The 16,152-nt window shown below is 42.1% G+C and overlaps 1 long non-coding RNA gene across 2 annotated transcripts in view; it reads left to right on the forward strand.

Annotated features, from left to right (window-relative positions):
* The window catches only part of LOC135322471 (uncharacterized), a 36,627-nt gene extending 20,686 nt beyond the window's left edge, over positions 1-15,941 (forward strand). The window contains exons 2-4 of one of the 2 annotated variants that reach the window (XR_010383047.1): positions 2,023-2,121; positions 15,351-15,474; positions 15,736-15,941. This is a non-coding gene — a long non-coding RNA (uncharacterized LOC135322471). Of the gene's footprint in view, positions 1-2,022; positions 2,122-15,350 lie in introns of both variants that reach the window. The other variant, XR_010383046.1, reaches the window with a different exon arrangement.
* Positions 15,942-16,152: the final 211 nt, after the last annotated feature.

Raw genomic sequence — 16,152 nt, forward strand, 5'->3', positions numbered from 1 at the left:
TTAAGAAACACAGGCAATTCTCTCTTCTTGTGCAGAAGGGTTCTGCCCCTCTTCCTGAAGCCTTGGCACCAACAATTTCATGGCCCCAAGGCTGCAATTTCTAGTCTAAGTAAGCTTATCACCACATTCCTTAAAACAAACACTGTGCTCTCCTCAAGTGGAATTCTGGCAAACACAGTTTTAGTCTTGTCTTGTTACCATTTTTTATACTCTACCTTATTCTAAATGGATACTTTTGTGAAGGGTCTTTCTAATCTGGAATAATCTTTGCCTCTTCATCATGTGAACCCCAGTGTACTTGTTACACAGTGCCATGTGTAAGGATACAACCAGCTCCACAGCCTAACACAAGTCACTTGGCTCCTCTGAGCTTTTATGCCTCACCTAAGAAATGTAGCAAAACAAATTGATTTTTAAGATTCCTTCCTGCCCTGACATTCCATTGTATTATTCACTGAGCTGAACGCAACTGGTCAAGGCAATTCCATGTACAAACATGTGGCTTGGAAAACTCACAACATGGAAATAGCAATTCTTAAATCTTTCATAACCATGATGTAACAATGGCCATTTGTGTCACCATCATTCTCAGAAGTCCCTGCTCTCTGCTCTGTTCGCCTCATTAAAGCTGTTTTTTGAATTAACTACTTAGAAAAAAACAGGAAGATGGATCCTTCCCTCTACCCTCTAATTTTGAAAATATTCTAAGTACTTTACATAGATTGCAGAAAAATTGGAAAATATAGAAAAGTATGGAGGATAACAAAAATCACCAATAATCCTTCCATGTAGATATAACCACTGTTAGACTTTTGGTATATTTGGTTAAAAAAAAAGATAAACACTGTACTGTGCTGTTTTATAATCAGCTTTATTCACTTAGCAATGGATTACACTTTCTCATTTTATTATGAGATTTCTCATGGCCCAATTGTATTCCATTTTATGGGTGGTCATACTTGATTTAATTAAAGCCTCTGCTTGGATATTGAGGATTTCCCCCAAGTTTTTGTAAACAAACATCTAATGAACTACTTTCTCACCAGATATTCTTACTGTTGAATTTCTAATATACAAATTACATACATTTCTGGGTTTTTAATGGGACTGTCAAATTGTCCTCCAAAAGGTGTTCTCAATTTATACTTCCCCTAGCAGGATATGAGAGCGACTCCCCCTTGCAGCTCTGCCAACAATTAGTCGTGATCAGTGATAACACTGGCCAAGGGCTTTGGGTAGTAGCAAAGTCCAGGGTCCCGTAGACTGGTATTGGCATGTTTATAAAACATCCAAAAATAGAACAAGAAAGCAGACAGAGACGTTGATCATTTGGGGTCAGAGTCATCCACTGAGTATTGAAACACCTAAACATACATCAGGAATTCTTAACCTGGTGTCTATGAACCTTACCCCAGATTTTTATCCCACTTAATGTAAGTGTCTGCTCCAACCTGAACAAACCTATTTAAACCAGAGGCCATAGCTGCTCCAAGGAAACTTGAGAATGAATAAAGGGTTTTATGAAAAAAGGAAAACTGAAAGGAATTTACCCATGGTGAGTACACTTGCCATGGAGACCAACTTATTTCATCCTGAAAGTATAGTGTGGGTATTTTTTATACCTATTTTATCAATGAGGAAACTGAGAACTCAGAGAGTCTGAAATTTTGCTAATGGTCATCCAGCTCGTTAATAACATACCTGGGAGCTGAACCATGGCTTTTCTGACTCTAAATGAGTGCTGTTTCTATTATAACACAAAGGCCTTCCTCGAAAGGAAGAACGAAGCTGGGCTCAAACATCAAGTGTGAAGAGAATGTTAGGTTAAAGGCATAATGCCTAGCACATAGTAGGACTTGAATGCATTTTTGCTGAGGGAGTGTGAATGAATATCGACACTTCCTTCTTATTTTTTGTTTCAAGTGTCCTAAGCCATAGCAAAGGGGTTGGGAAGGCTTTCTCTTTCAGAGTTTGGTCCCAGACTTCACCCTTTAATTATGGTCCATGTTTTCTTCACTCCAGATCCATCCAAGACAACAGACAATAGCTCTGTGTGCCATGTCTGGGAGAAGAAGCAGGCCGGGAGATGTGTGGCTGAGTGATATAAACCTTCTATTTTTGGTAGGTAGCAAACCAGCGATTTCATGTGGTTCAACTTAATAGTTCAAATCTAAAATGCTGACCGTTCTTTTCATTTGAAGTGTTTATGAGAGCACCAGACCGACTTCCTCTTCCTTTGTAAGATCCTGGGGACACCCTTCCCTGCTTCCATGGAGGGGCAGGCCGAGTTTGCTTGCTTTTGGTGTAACAGCCTTTAACTTGGCCCATCATCTGGGTGTTGGCTGTTTTGGACAAAGTTGGGGGTGGGGGGATGGGAAAGGCTTTGAGGGAGACATGGGATAAATCCAGAAGAGGCCCACCAGGGCAGCAGCAGCAGCCCTGCTCCAGCACGGAGACTGGGATAAGAACCAGGACTCTAACTCCTAGGGTGGGAGGACAGTGGTGAGAATAAGGCAGAAGCAGGGGGATAAGGCAGAGTCTATATATGACCTGAGAAATAATATGAATATTTAGGTCCAGGAATAAGCCACAACCTTACGAGTCAGACCTTGGGCCCAAGGTGGGAGCAGGCCTGACATTAAGGGAATTTTATGTGACAGCTAAACAAATCAGGGCTCTTTCAACTCTTTCCTAGAGTCTAGGGCCAAGTTGAGCTATAGTGTGTCAAAAGGCTTAGCTGTGTACTGGGGTGAAGACCAGGGTAGAAAAGCAGGCAGGCTAATCAAGGATTCAGGCATTCTGCATTCACACTTTTAAAGGTTTGCCTTAATTCATTCACCCAATAAATAGTTACCAAGCTCATTTTCTGTTTCTAAGCACTGTCCTAGTTGTTAAGAACAGTAGTGAGTAAGATAAATTATTTATCTTCATGGGGTTTCTATTCTAATGGAGGAGAGGGATTAAAAAAATGAGGGAACAAATAAACAAATAAGGTAATTGCATGTGGTGACAGTGTTATGAAGCAAATACCCAGGACAATGGGATACAGAGTGACTAGAGGAGGCCCGTTTTAAACAGGGTTGTCCCAGGGCAGTTGATCAGACATCTGAAGGGAGAGCTGTGAAGGAGCAGGCCAGGCAGAGGGAAAGGCAGGTCCAAGGGCCTTGGGTAGGAGTGGGCTGCAGGTTCTGTGGTCAGGGGAGTGAAAGGAGGCCAGTGTGGGAGAAGGGATTCTAAGAAATGAGGCTGGAGAGATGCATGAGTTAGGACACGCAGGAACTTGAGGGTCCCAGCGAGAAGTCTGGGCTGTATTCTAAGCACAGTGGAAGAACACTGGAGGGTTTTCAGTGTAGAATGGTATGATCAGAATTGTACTTGAAAAATTTCACCCTGGCTGCTCTCTGGAAATTGTAGAAGGGCAACAGACCATCCAGGTAAGAGACTTCAAAGCTTTTTGGGGAAATCAAAGCCAGTCCTTGACTGTGTGTGTGATGTCCCAGAAAAGGCACTTGGCAAAAGACCACACTGCTCTTTACAAATATCTAAGATTCATATTGAGATGGATTCATGGACAGAAAGTAATAAGAACTATCTGGGCATTCTTTTATAAAGATGTATATAGGTAAAGGAGATAGAGAAACATATGTTTGAAAAAGTGCCCCAAAAGTTCATGCATCTTTTGATTAGATTAATTAAGTATTCATTTCATTCACTTGTTCCTCCTTCCATATAACAAATATTTATCAGATGCCTGTTCTATGCCAGAACTGTGCTCTGTCCAGGGAGTTCAGTGGAGAATAAATAGATAAGACTCCTGCCCTCCTGAGGCTGTGGTTTACTCTGGGCAGCTTTCATTGCTACCAAGTTCTTGAAGAATTGAGCCATGTGGTCGCATGGGGAGGAGTGATGAAACTTCACATGGGGAGGAGTGATGAAACTTCACATGGGAAGAGACCTGCGTTCTTCCAGGAGTGGGAGCTTTATAAACATTTGTTGACAAACAAATGATTTTGAACAAATCATTAAACTTCCTTGGTTCTGTTTCTTCCTTCAAACAGCTGAGAAGAGCTGGGCAGAGGTCATAAACTCAGGGTGGCTTCTTTCAGTATTGAAATCCTATCACGCAGAAGTTGGATGGAAGGATCAGGGTGACAGTAGCTGAGCGATCTTAACATCACTAAAAGCAGAACAGTCAGACAATACTGGCCTCTTGAATGGCACAATATGATGTATGTTACATTCCCCAGGAAGCCATCTTGCCAAAAAAATGGACAACAGTCTGGTTAAGCTTCTTGTGCTACCCATCAGTTTCCAGGAAATAATGGAAGGGAGGAGCATGTTAGATGCTTCCCAGAGAAGAAGAATATAACCAGCCAAACCTAACGATGGCAATCCTACAGAACAAATGACCTGGTTTCTTTCTCTAAGTTAATGAATGGCACAAAAAAGTGCTAGGCTTGGGTGAGAGGGCACTGTTAGCTTAAAGGAAACTTAACCATATTAATATCATATTAATTTTGTTAAGGATGAAGATATTAGATTTTCTGCAGAAAAAGTCCTAGGTGTTTCATGCTATAATGTGAATGAACTTTGAAGACATTTTGCTAAGTGAAAGAAGCCAGACACACAAAAGGACAAATATTGTACAATTCTGCTTATATTAGGTACCTAGAGTGGTCAAATTCATAGAGACAGAAAATAGAAGGGTGGTTGTCATAAGCTGGGGGAAGAGGTTGAGGAGTTATTGCTTAATGGGTACAGTGCTCCTGTTGGGAAAAATGAAAAAAGTTCTAGAGATGGATGGTGGTAATGGTTGCATAACAATGTGCATGTACTTAATACCACTGAACTCTACACTCAAAAATGGTTAAAATAGTAAACATTATGTTACTTTTATTTTACCACAACAAAATAAGTCCTCAGGTGTTAGAGAAGTTACAGGCGAATAATATGACTGGGATTTGCTTTAAAACAATCTAGTAAAACAAAACAAATGTAAACCCTGGAAGACAGAGAGGAAACAGGACTGAGAAAATGCGTGTAATTGTTGAAGTTGAGTTATGGGTAACGGGGGTTTGTTATGCTGTTCCTTTACTTTTATGTACATTAAATATTAGATAATACAAAGTTTAAAATATATCTATCATGTTTTGGTATGTTGAGTTTAATTATCTGAGAAGTTCTGAGCATTATACTTTTTATAGAGGACTCAATTTTTAAAAAATCCCCTGAAGCCCCCTGGTGTCCTGAGCTGTCATTGTATGAAACAGCATGAAACAGGCCCAAGCTTGAGGAGAGGGTGATGGAGGCTGCTTTACAGTGAGCAGTCCCCACATTTTATACACGATACTCCTGCCTCCCTCATCGGATTGCTGAGGAGAATAAACACAATTTTATGTATCAGTGTTGCTCACTGTTGCCTGCACCTTAGAGTCTTTAGGGAGCTTTTAAAAATACTAATGCTCAGCCTCCATCCTAAACCAACTGCGCTGGACTCTACAAGGGTGGGCCCTGGGGAGCAGTATTTTCAAAAAGCTCCCTATGTGATTCTAATGTGCAGCCAAGGTTAAGAACCAGTGGTCTATGAACCACCTGGTACCTAGTTGGTGCTCACAAAATGCTGATTGAAAATGAATCTGGAACCTAGTATGCTGTGTTTCAGTTATTTGATAAAGCCTTTTATGGAAAAGAATTTATATGCAACCTTTTCTCCCTCTCACCCAGGAGATCCAACTTACAGAGGTTATAAACTTATTTCTTGAGCCTCCACTAGAGCAGGCACACTTATACCGCAAGAGACTATTGTGGTGGCTGTTAGCAAGAGCCTGGAAAGATAAGAACAGTTTCAAAAATGTTTTTGGGGCATCACAAAAACCCCATTGTAACACAACGCTCTTTGGAATAACATTAAAGAAAAGTGAATTATGCCTGTTTATCAAAGGGAAAATGAAAGCCCCTTGGACACAAATTTTATTTTGAAGCTGAAGCCTTTAATCAAATTGACAATAAAAGATAGGGTCCTTCTATGCACTGAGGAATGACAAGCAGCCATTTGCAAACCCAATATGTGGCTCCTGATATTTAACTCTCTGTTTCACCTTGATATGTTAAGAGTGGACAGATTTTCACTAGAGAGAGTATGGAGAGAGAAATGAAGTCCTTCCACTGATCCAGTTAACCTAATGTGGAGTTGTAAATAACTCCTTCCTTCCCTCACCTCTGTGCCTTGGAATTTGGAGAGAATATTCACAAGGCAATCACTTCAAGCAGACTTACCCCCAAAAAACTGCTCTAAACTTTCATTGAAGATAACTCTTCCATGAAGTGATAGAATAAGTGATCTAAGCTTAACTCTGTGTGTGTGTGTGTGTGTGTGTGTGTGTGTGTGTGTGTGTGTGTCTGGGGGTGGGAGGGTGTCATTTTTTCTTTTGTCAAATCCCACCAGTAGAAGAGTAGGGTTGCCAGATTTAGCAAATAAAAATGTATAATACTCAGTTAAATCTGAATTTGAAAAAAAATTTGCAAACATTGCTTGGAATATACTTAAAATTTTTTTATTTGAAATGCAAATTAAACTGAGCATCCAATATTTTATCCTATAACCTTACAGAGAAGGAAAGAGAGGTGTTCTTAGACATACAGAGTCTAAATATCTTACTCCAGGATGCACAAGATGTCTAGGAGGTACAGGTGGTCAGTGAATGTCCAAAAATATGGGCCAGAAAGGTGATATTTGCAGCCAGTATAAGGAAATCAGTGTGTCAGTCAGCAATTGCTGCGTAACAAATCACTCCAAAATTATGTATCTTAAAATAGCAATCATTTATAATTGCTAATGCTTTTGCAGGATAGCTGTGATTTGTCCATCTAGCCTGGCTTTGGGTGAGCAGCTCTGTCTCTAAATGAAGATCTATGGTTAGATTGGGGCAGCTCAGCTTCAGGCTACTGCAGATGGGGAGGCTGTCACAAATCTCTCACTCTCCTCTGGGACCAGTGGAATAACTCCTGGTGATAGCAAAGCCATGAGTGTAAATGGAAACATGAGACTCCTTTTAAGGCTTAAGCTTGGAACTAGCAGACTGTTATTCCTGCCCACATGCCATTGGCCAAAGCAAGTCATATGATCAAACTCAAAGTCAAAAGGTAGGGAAATACACTGCACCCATGAAGAAACCATGGCAAGGCTGTGAATGCAGGAGGAGTGAGGGATTGGGGCTAACAATTCTATCTACTACCGTCACAGGGAAACTGAGGTTCAGAAGAAGGAGGGGAAGTCCTTGGCATCTTCAGAGCCAAAAAGGACTCAGACACAGGTGGAGGAGGTGGCAGAGGTTAGTTACTGGGGAGATGGACTACAAGGGTCAGAGGGACCCAGACTCAAGGCTTATTTGATTCTTAATTTGAGCCTTTGGCTCTAACATTTCCATGTTTGCGTGGAAAAGTTCTCATAAACTGAGGTGAGACAGGTGGGTTGCAAGTTCACAGCAACCCAACTGTCCAACTTCCCAGTTATGTACCCATGACATAAACATCAGTTTTTCCTCTTGAATCTGGACAAGACCCACCAATCAGGCACTATCAATCAATGGAAGGTGTCCAAAGATTAGAAACACACAAGACGGAACTTCAGATACCAGGCCAGGTGTGATACAAATGCAGAGTACCAGATGCCTTGTCTGGTGGTGCTGGTGGTGGCTGGGGAATTGAGTATGACTAAGGCAGTAGATGGCACCAAGGTGGAGGTGAAGAACACTGAAAGAGAGGTAGAGCTGCTGTGTCTAAAACAAGATTAGATCCTAATATTTTATACCTCATCATGGAATGAGCTTCCTTCATTACCTAGTCCAAAATCAAAGGGTGGATTGTGGGTTCATGGTGTGTATATAGTCATGAGGCAGCTTAATTTATGTTTGCTTTGTACCAGCTGGCCAGGTTTCTTCCTTATGGACAAGGGCACCTCTCAAAGTCTCTATCCAGACACCAATATCATGGAATCCTCCAAGTGTGGGCTCGGAGCTCCTTACCTGAGCCATGGCTGCACATGTTTCTGAAATGCCTAGTGAGATCCACTGCCCAATTTCCACTTGGTTTGCTAAGGACTAAATGTCTGTTACTGACGAATACTTAAGCTGGTCCTACTGAGAAATGCTGTGGCGAGATGGAGAGTGAGCTGGGACTAGCAGTGGGTGGGAGTTTGTGCCACTTCCAGACAAAGCAAATGTTTGGAAGAGAGTGCATGTGGAGGGCCTGTTTGAAACGTTACTTCCTAAAGCCTTTCTGAGAGAGCTGCAATTGAACTTCAGCAACAACCACAAAAATATAAGCAGCTCGGGGTGAAAGCAGAAAGGGTAGTCCCCCGAACTGGGACTGCCTTCACCAGGGGATCTTCAGGAGAACTTAGATCCTTGGCAGTGTCTTTCTTTGCTAGTGACCTCATATGTTTATTTAACTGTCCAGCTGAAGGTTCACCCTGACATTTTAGCAACCAAGCAGTCTGTGGATTTAGGGTGGCAACTCAGGCGGGAGAAAGAGAAAGCTGCCCAGCAGGGCTGCAGGGAGACTATTCAGGAAACTTCTGCTTTTCAGGATTTTTCTTTTTTGATCTTTCCTTTTTTCTTTCTCTCATCACAAGGTGCTGGTGGTTGAGCTCTCATCCCCTCATTCATGATTGTGCCAGAGATGACTTGACTGTGCTGATGTTGGCAACCAACAACTCTGCCCTCCCAGAAGGGGCAAAGAAGCCTGGGGCGGGTGGGGTGAGGGGAGGTGGGAAAGAAAGACCAGGAAAAAGGCCCAGCATGGCTTGTGTCAAGAGAATGCTGCCCTAAGAGAGAAGGAAGTTAGGACAAGATGATTTAAGGGAAGAAATGCTTCTTTGCATATGCAAAGGGAATTCTGCAAAACATTTGCCAGAAACTTTTAGCGGTTGTTAGCCTTGCAGAGCAGGACAGGACACCTAGCCAGGTGAGGGAGAATACTGCCTTTCATTTGATCACTCACCACACTGTTTGATTAGGTTATCTTGTGTGCCTACTGTTTAATCAAAAATTTTTAGAAAAGACTCAATTAAAACAAACTAAATCACAGTGGCTTTGTCCACTCTACCTTTGTTTTCTATGACCCAGGAAAAAGGGCTTCATTTACCTGCTGTGTGGATTTGGGGAATCTGTTTAATCTTTCTGTGGCCTGTTACCTCACCTGGAAAATAGGGTTAATAATAGTGCCTGAATCGCAAAGTGGCTATGAGGGTTCAGTGCTGGAAGGCGTGTGAAGTGCTAAGCCCCAGGTATCACAAGTGCACGATCATCCTAGCTATCACTGCTGCTGTTCAAATGCTATCCTGACACAGAACTCAGCAATCTAGGCTAGTGTGTCCCACAGGACCCTAATGGTCATGACAAGTGACCGTAGCAGCTGCGACTGTGATGGATGATGATGATGACGATAATGCGGGGGGTGGGGGGTGGGGGGGGAGGATTCCTGCATGTCCAGCACATCAGAAATGGGGGGAGGAGCAGCTGCTTGGAACTGGAGCCACAGGAACAGGCAGAAGGCAAGGTTGATGGGGTCACAAGCACACCTGTCATCGTCTTAGTAAGATAAATTGCCTTTCATCATGGCCTGAATATATCTGAGATAGATCTGAGAGGAATAGAAATTGAAGAGAGGTCCAAGTAGTAAATAAGAAAAGAAGTATTCTTTAATGTCACAAAGATGTGCTCTTCCCTGCCATCTACTAGCACTCCTTAGAATTATTTACCTTTCCTCTGAAGATGTCCAGGGCTAGAAGGATTTTAGCCACATCTAGAATCAAAAAGTCATTGAATCATAAAGGACTGAAAGGAACCATACAAATGAATCTGAAAGTCTGAAGTATCAAGTAACAGAAAACATGATTCAAACTAACTTATAAAACTAGGACATTTATTTATCTCATGTAATAAGAAATTTAGCAGTAAGATGGACTTCAGATTTGTTTGATCCAGTAGCCCAACAATGCTATAAAATCCAGGTTCTTTCTCTATCTCTCTCTCTCCCCCATCGCTGCTGTACCACTACTGCTATATGAATTGTGGTGAATACTGCTTTCTTCATGTGGTCATAAGGCATTGTCGGTAGCAGGTGGGGCAACACGCTTTCTTGTTTCCAACCAATGGCGAGGGAGGGGGTAAGGGAGAAATAGGGAGAGAGAGAAACACTCTCCTCTCACCATGGAAAGAAAAGTCCACCTCTGCAGTCAGACTGAACCAACTGAGGATATATATGCCCACTCCTGGGCCTGTAATAGTAGCCAGGTGGACACTGTGTGCTGCAGGAATTTTAAACCTATCATTAGGAAGGATGATGAAATGATTAGCTTAGATCGGGTTTTTCAACATTGGCTCCAATGACACTTGGGGGTAATTCTTTATTGTGGGAGCTGTCCTGTGCACTGCAGAATGTTTATCAGCATTCCTCATCTCTATGCAAGCTGTGCCAAGAGAGCAAGGGGCAGTGTGGATGGAGGTGAGGCTGGGAGGAGGGCAGGAACTAAATGAGGCAGGATCTTGTAGGACATGCTAAGGATTTCAGTTTTTATCCTGAAAGCACCAGGAAGCCACCACAAGGCTTTAAGTAGAGGTAAAGTCTAGCTGGGATCTGCAGAAAGGATAGGAAAAGACTAGTATGGAAAGACTGGGACCAGTTATTGCAGTATGGCGTATGCTGTTGAGAGAAGATGGATGATAAGGACCCAAATATTGCCCTTTGGATTTAGTGATATGGAAGCCATTGGGGATCCCAGCAAGAACCATTTTGGAAGTGATTTGTGTTGGGGTCAGAAGCCAGGTTGGAGAGCCCTGAAGAATGCATGGGAGAAGACATGGGACAGAGTAGTTTCCTCTTGGAGAATTTTGGCTGTGCAGGGAAGGGAGATATCTGGACAGGGAAGTGAGGACCAGGAAGAGTTTTTCTTTGGGATGAAAGACATTTTACCATGTTTAAATGGTTTAAGTGGGGCAGGAAGCAGAGGTTTGGAAATACAGGACAGATAGAGATAGAGGAAGGGAGAGAAAGAAATATGAAATGGATAGTATAAGGTTGCTGAAAAGGCAGGAGGGAATGGAATCCAGACCCACGAGCCTTTGAAAGGAGAAAGGGTACCTCTGCTATTGGAACCAGAGAAGAGGAGGAGAGGAGGGACACAGCTGTAGGTGGACATGAAGGGTTGTGGTGGGTAGTTTACAGCATTTCTATTTGAACTCTACTATAGTTACCATAAAGCAGAGGTTCAGAGTCTGTACAAAGGATGGGGGAGAGTTTCTGTAGTCAAATATATTTGGGAAATGCTGCATTAAGGTTAAGCAATTATCTTCATCAATGGCCTTTTCGGAGCCATTTTCATTGTGAGTATCCAAGAGAGGAATAGAGTAAACAGCACTTCCCAAGGACCACAGAGCTTTTCTGTGCACAGTACTTCATGGAACACATCTGGAAAACACTGAGCAGGATGAACACCTTCATTTTATGGTAGAAGAACCTAAAATCCAAAAGATGAGAAGGGACCTGTAGAAAATCCCTTGGTTGGATTAGCAGGCATGGAAGGTGCTTTTGTAGGAAGCACAGGGGCTTCCTCAGGACTTCACTTCCATGAACACAGCCCTCTCATTCATGATCATACTGTGTGAAGGGACCCCCCTGCCATATGGGACAATCTGGTTCTACTTGGAAATATGAAATCAGACAGAGAGATAGCCATTAAACCTTTATATGTTATATGAAAGAATGCGAGGCAGGACACAAGTCTACTGACTCTGAGTTGGCCCGCCTGGAGTCCATAACAGAACTAGCTGTGTGTCATTGAGAAAGTTACTTGACTTCTCTGTGTCTCAGTTTCTTCATCTGTATAAAGGGGGCAATCATGGCAGTCTTACTACAAAGAATTGTGGTAATGATTAAATACAATACTTATAAAGAGCTTAGAATACTGTCTGATCCAAGTAAGTGAACAGTGATTGTTAGCTATTACTGGGAGCAGAGGGGCAGCTGTGTTCCATCCTGTAAACAGGGCAGCAGAAAAAGCTACTCTAGCAAAGCAAAGAAAAATGAACAGGTGTGTCTAGCAAGGTAAGGAAGAATAATATAGATAGAATAGTCTTTCTAGAGGCCTGAATCTGCCTTTGGGACCCATTAGACACCCATGTCTCTACAAGAAATTCCTCTATAAAATTAAGCTAGTCCCGTGACTTGCAAACAAAGAGATATAATGAGTACAATGGCTGAGACAGGATTTGAACCCGAGTCTCCTGGCTTCTAGTCCAGTACTCTGATAATTACCATACACAGTTTGTTTAGGACTTGGGTGTAACTCAGTGAGACAATCTTTGTAGCCAGCAGCAGATTGTGTCTGGGATTAAATTAAGTGTCCCTGGTTTCAAGAGAGGCAGACTTTTGACCTACTAGCTGCTGCAGCCTGCATCTGATTGAAGAAGCTGGAGGTGTCACAGAGACCAGGGCATTGAGGGCTTAGAAATCATTTCAGCCCCTCCTTTAAGATTTTCAACTCAGTGGATAGTCTATGACATAGTCTAGAAATTGATGAAATGGATAATTTTGGTCTGCTGTGGATTCTGTGTTTGCCGTGACTGTCCGTAATTCCAAACTTTGGCTTGTACATTTCTCCCTGCCTGGAATGTCCTATCCTTCCTGTTCTGTCTGTGAAAGGCCTACTCTGGTGGATCTCAAACTGCTGACAGCTGGAGAGTCACCTGGGGGAGTCTGTTAAGCTGCCACTTCTCTGGACCCCTCTCAGGATTTGAATTCAGTCAGTCTGAGATGGGGCCCAGGAATCTGCCTGTTAGACAAGTGCCCCAGATAATTCTGATGTTAGAAATTCAGGCACCACTCTTTGAAAACACTTCATACTCTTATTCAGAATTTCTGGAAGGAATTCCAGAATTGAAGAACATATGGAGTGGGACTTTTAAAAACAATTTTGATATGGGGGCTAGTTTTCACCTTGGACTCAGTTTCCTGGTCTGTAAATAGGGTTAATAATGGAGACACTTCTCTCTTGAGGCTGTCTTGCAGCTTAAATGAGCTCAGTGTAAAAAAGGCAGCTTGTTAGCTGCGAAGTCAGTGGCAGTAATTATTTTGTATTAACATACAAATCTTAGCAGCTATGTAATCTTACATTTCAGTTTTTAGCAGGAACATACCTTATTTTTCACTATATCCCCTGACCTAGCTCAGAGCCTAGTGTATAACAGCAGGCTTAAGTTTTGTTGATAAGGACCTAATATTTTTAAGCTTCTGAATGCAAATGAGTCATCACCCAAGATGCTGATTGGCTGACACCAGTTCTCTTTGGTTGGATACTGAATAATGAAGAGGAAAAGCTGATTATTAATGCAGAGAAGCTAGAAAAGGCAGTGAATAGCAGCACAAAAATAGCCTCAATAATTATAAGTCTCACAAAGCCTGTTGCGATGTACTTTATCAGTCAAAAATGAAGTGTGTGTGACATGAAATGAATCATGAAATGAATGATGAATAAGAGAAGGAATCTTATTATTCAATGTGTTTTATCAGAAGTAATAGATTTGTTTGTATCTAACATAAAATATATATCTAACAAATATATACCTAGTATTATCTAATGTGTAAAGTAACATGTACCTAACAATTCTTCATGTAAAAATATCATCATAATTCAGTATTAAGTTGGCTCTAGCCTCACTTTAATAATTTAAAAAAGCTACAAGACACTTAAATAAGCTTTCATGTATCAGCCCCCTGCTCTTTGGGAATGTGTGGCTAGCATCTTTCTTTGATTTCATAACTGAATGGGTAGAAATAAGAAGATAATATTTTTCTGTTTAACTTCTTCCAAAGCAGTCTCTTAATATTGCTATATGCTATTCTCATAAGCTGCTTGTCTTATATAGAAAACTGTTCATATTTCCATACTCATATTATCTGTACTTATTTCCAGTGTTTTTACTGGGAGGGGGGATGAAACGTGTTTCTTTCGTGCATTGGTACCTTACTTCCAGAACAAAATTGGGGCAGATATACTCAGTTTACCATCTCAACTGATTTGCTATGATATGTTGACAGTATTGGGTTTCAGTAAATAAATCCCTTGTTCCCCTTCTGAGCTGGAAACAATTGAGGCAGCCACATAAGAGGCAGGCGAAAAGAGATCCATATTTCTCCTCCATGACTGATACACTGAGAATGTGGTTCTAAACCACAGCTAAGTGGGCTTAATACCATTTCTCTTATGAATTAGGTAGCCAGCATACAATTCCTCTTTCTTTAGTAATAGAATTCCTAGGTTTTAGTGGGGCACATAGTCATCTAGAATAAAGACCATATTTCCCAGCCTCCTTTGCAGCTCAGTATGGCCATATGACTAAGTGCGATCCAGTGTAATTTAAGCAGTGAGTGTCTTGAAGTGGTGTGTGCTAGGAATTGTCCTTAAAGGAAAGTCTTTCTTTATCCCCTTTGTTCTTCCTGCTGACTGAAAGGTGGATGTGATGGCTGGAACTCAAGAAGCCATACTGCACCACTGGGTTCTAACTACATGTTGACAATGATGGATAATAAGAGGAAAAAAGTCTGCTTTTCGGATGACCATTTTGATGGCTGATTTTGTGTGTCAATTTTACCAGGCCATGGAATGCCCAAATATTTGGCTAAACATTATTTCTGGGTGTGTCTGTGAGGGTGTTTCCAGATGAGATCAGCATTTGAATTGATGGACTCAGTAAAGCAGCTTGCCCTCTCAAATACAGGTGTGATTATTATCCAATCTGTTAAGGGCCTGAATAGAACAAAATGGTAGCATAAAGGAGAATCTGATATCTCTGCCTGACTGCTGGAGCTGAAACATCAGTCTTCAGACTCCAGCTGGGACTTACACCCTTGACTGTCCTGGTTCTCAGGCCTTTGGACTCAGTCTGGAACTACATCATTGGCTTTCCGGTATCTCTAGCCTGCAGACAGCAGATCATGAGACTTCTTAGCCAATTCTCTCTCTGTCTCTCTCTGTTTCTCTGTCTGTCTGTCTGTCTGTCTGTCTGTCTCTCTGGCTCTTTCTCTGGAAACTCCGACTAATACAGATTTTGCTACTGAGAGTGGTCTAGAAGGCAAGATCACTGCCCCAGTGGGTCAGGAAGGCAGAGCATCAAGCTGAAGAGAATTATTCTTGAGCCTTTAAGGTCTCGTGGAGTTTGCCCTGCTAAGTTTGAACTTGCTTGAGACCCGTCACCCCTTCCTTCTTTCCCATTTCTCTGGGAATGGGAATGCCTATCCTATGCCTGTCCCACCACTGGATTTTGAAAGCACGTAACTTGTTGGTTTCACAGGTTCACAGCTGGAGAGTAATTTTGTCACAGGATGAAATGTGCTTCAAGTCTCACCCATATCTGATTGAGATGATACACGCACGAGGCTTTGGACTTTGGACTTTAGAGTTGACTCTGGAATAAGGTAAGATTTTGGGGGCTGTTGGGATGGAATTAATGGACTTTGCATGTGAGGAAGGCATGAATTTAGGGGGCCAAGGACTGAATGTTTGTGTCCTCCCCAAATTCATATATTGAAGCCCTAAGCTCCCAATGCAATGATATTTGGAGCTGGGGCCTTTGGGAGGTAATTAGGTGATGAGGGTGGAGCCCCTCATGAATGAGGTGAGTGCTGTTATAAAAAGAGACATGAGAGATGATCTCTCTTTGCCCTGGGGGAACATAGCTGGAAGGCAGGCATCTGTAAACCAGGAAGAAGACCTTCACCAGAAATGGAACTGGACTTGATTTTGAACTTCCCAGCCTCCAGAACCGTGAGAAATAAATTTCTGTTGTTTAAACCACCCACCCTGTGGTGTTTTGTTACAGCAGCTTAAGCTGACCAAGACAGTAATAAAGTGCCACGCTGGCCCTGAACTGCTTAACTCTGGATTTCACTTACATAAGATAAAGAATAAACTTCTATTTGACTTAAACGCCAGTCTTTTGCGGTTTTCTGTCATTTTCAGCCAAACTTGATCTTAACTAATACTGACAATGACAGGCCTCTTCCACAGGGGCAACTCCAGATCTAATGGCAGAGAGAAGGCCAAATGCGTCCTTCGCAGACAGATCACAAAAGAGAACCACTCAGAGAGGGCTG

Source organism: Camelus dromedarius, chromosome 11 (assembly GCF_036321535.1).
Source record: "Camelus dromedarius isolate mCamDro1 chromosome 11, mCamDro1.pat, whole genome shotgun sequence".
Lineage (NCBI taxonomy): Eukaryota > Metazoa > Chordata > Mammalia > Artiodactyla > Camelidae > Camelus > Camelus dromedarius.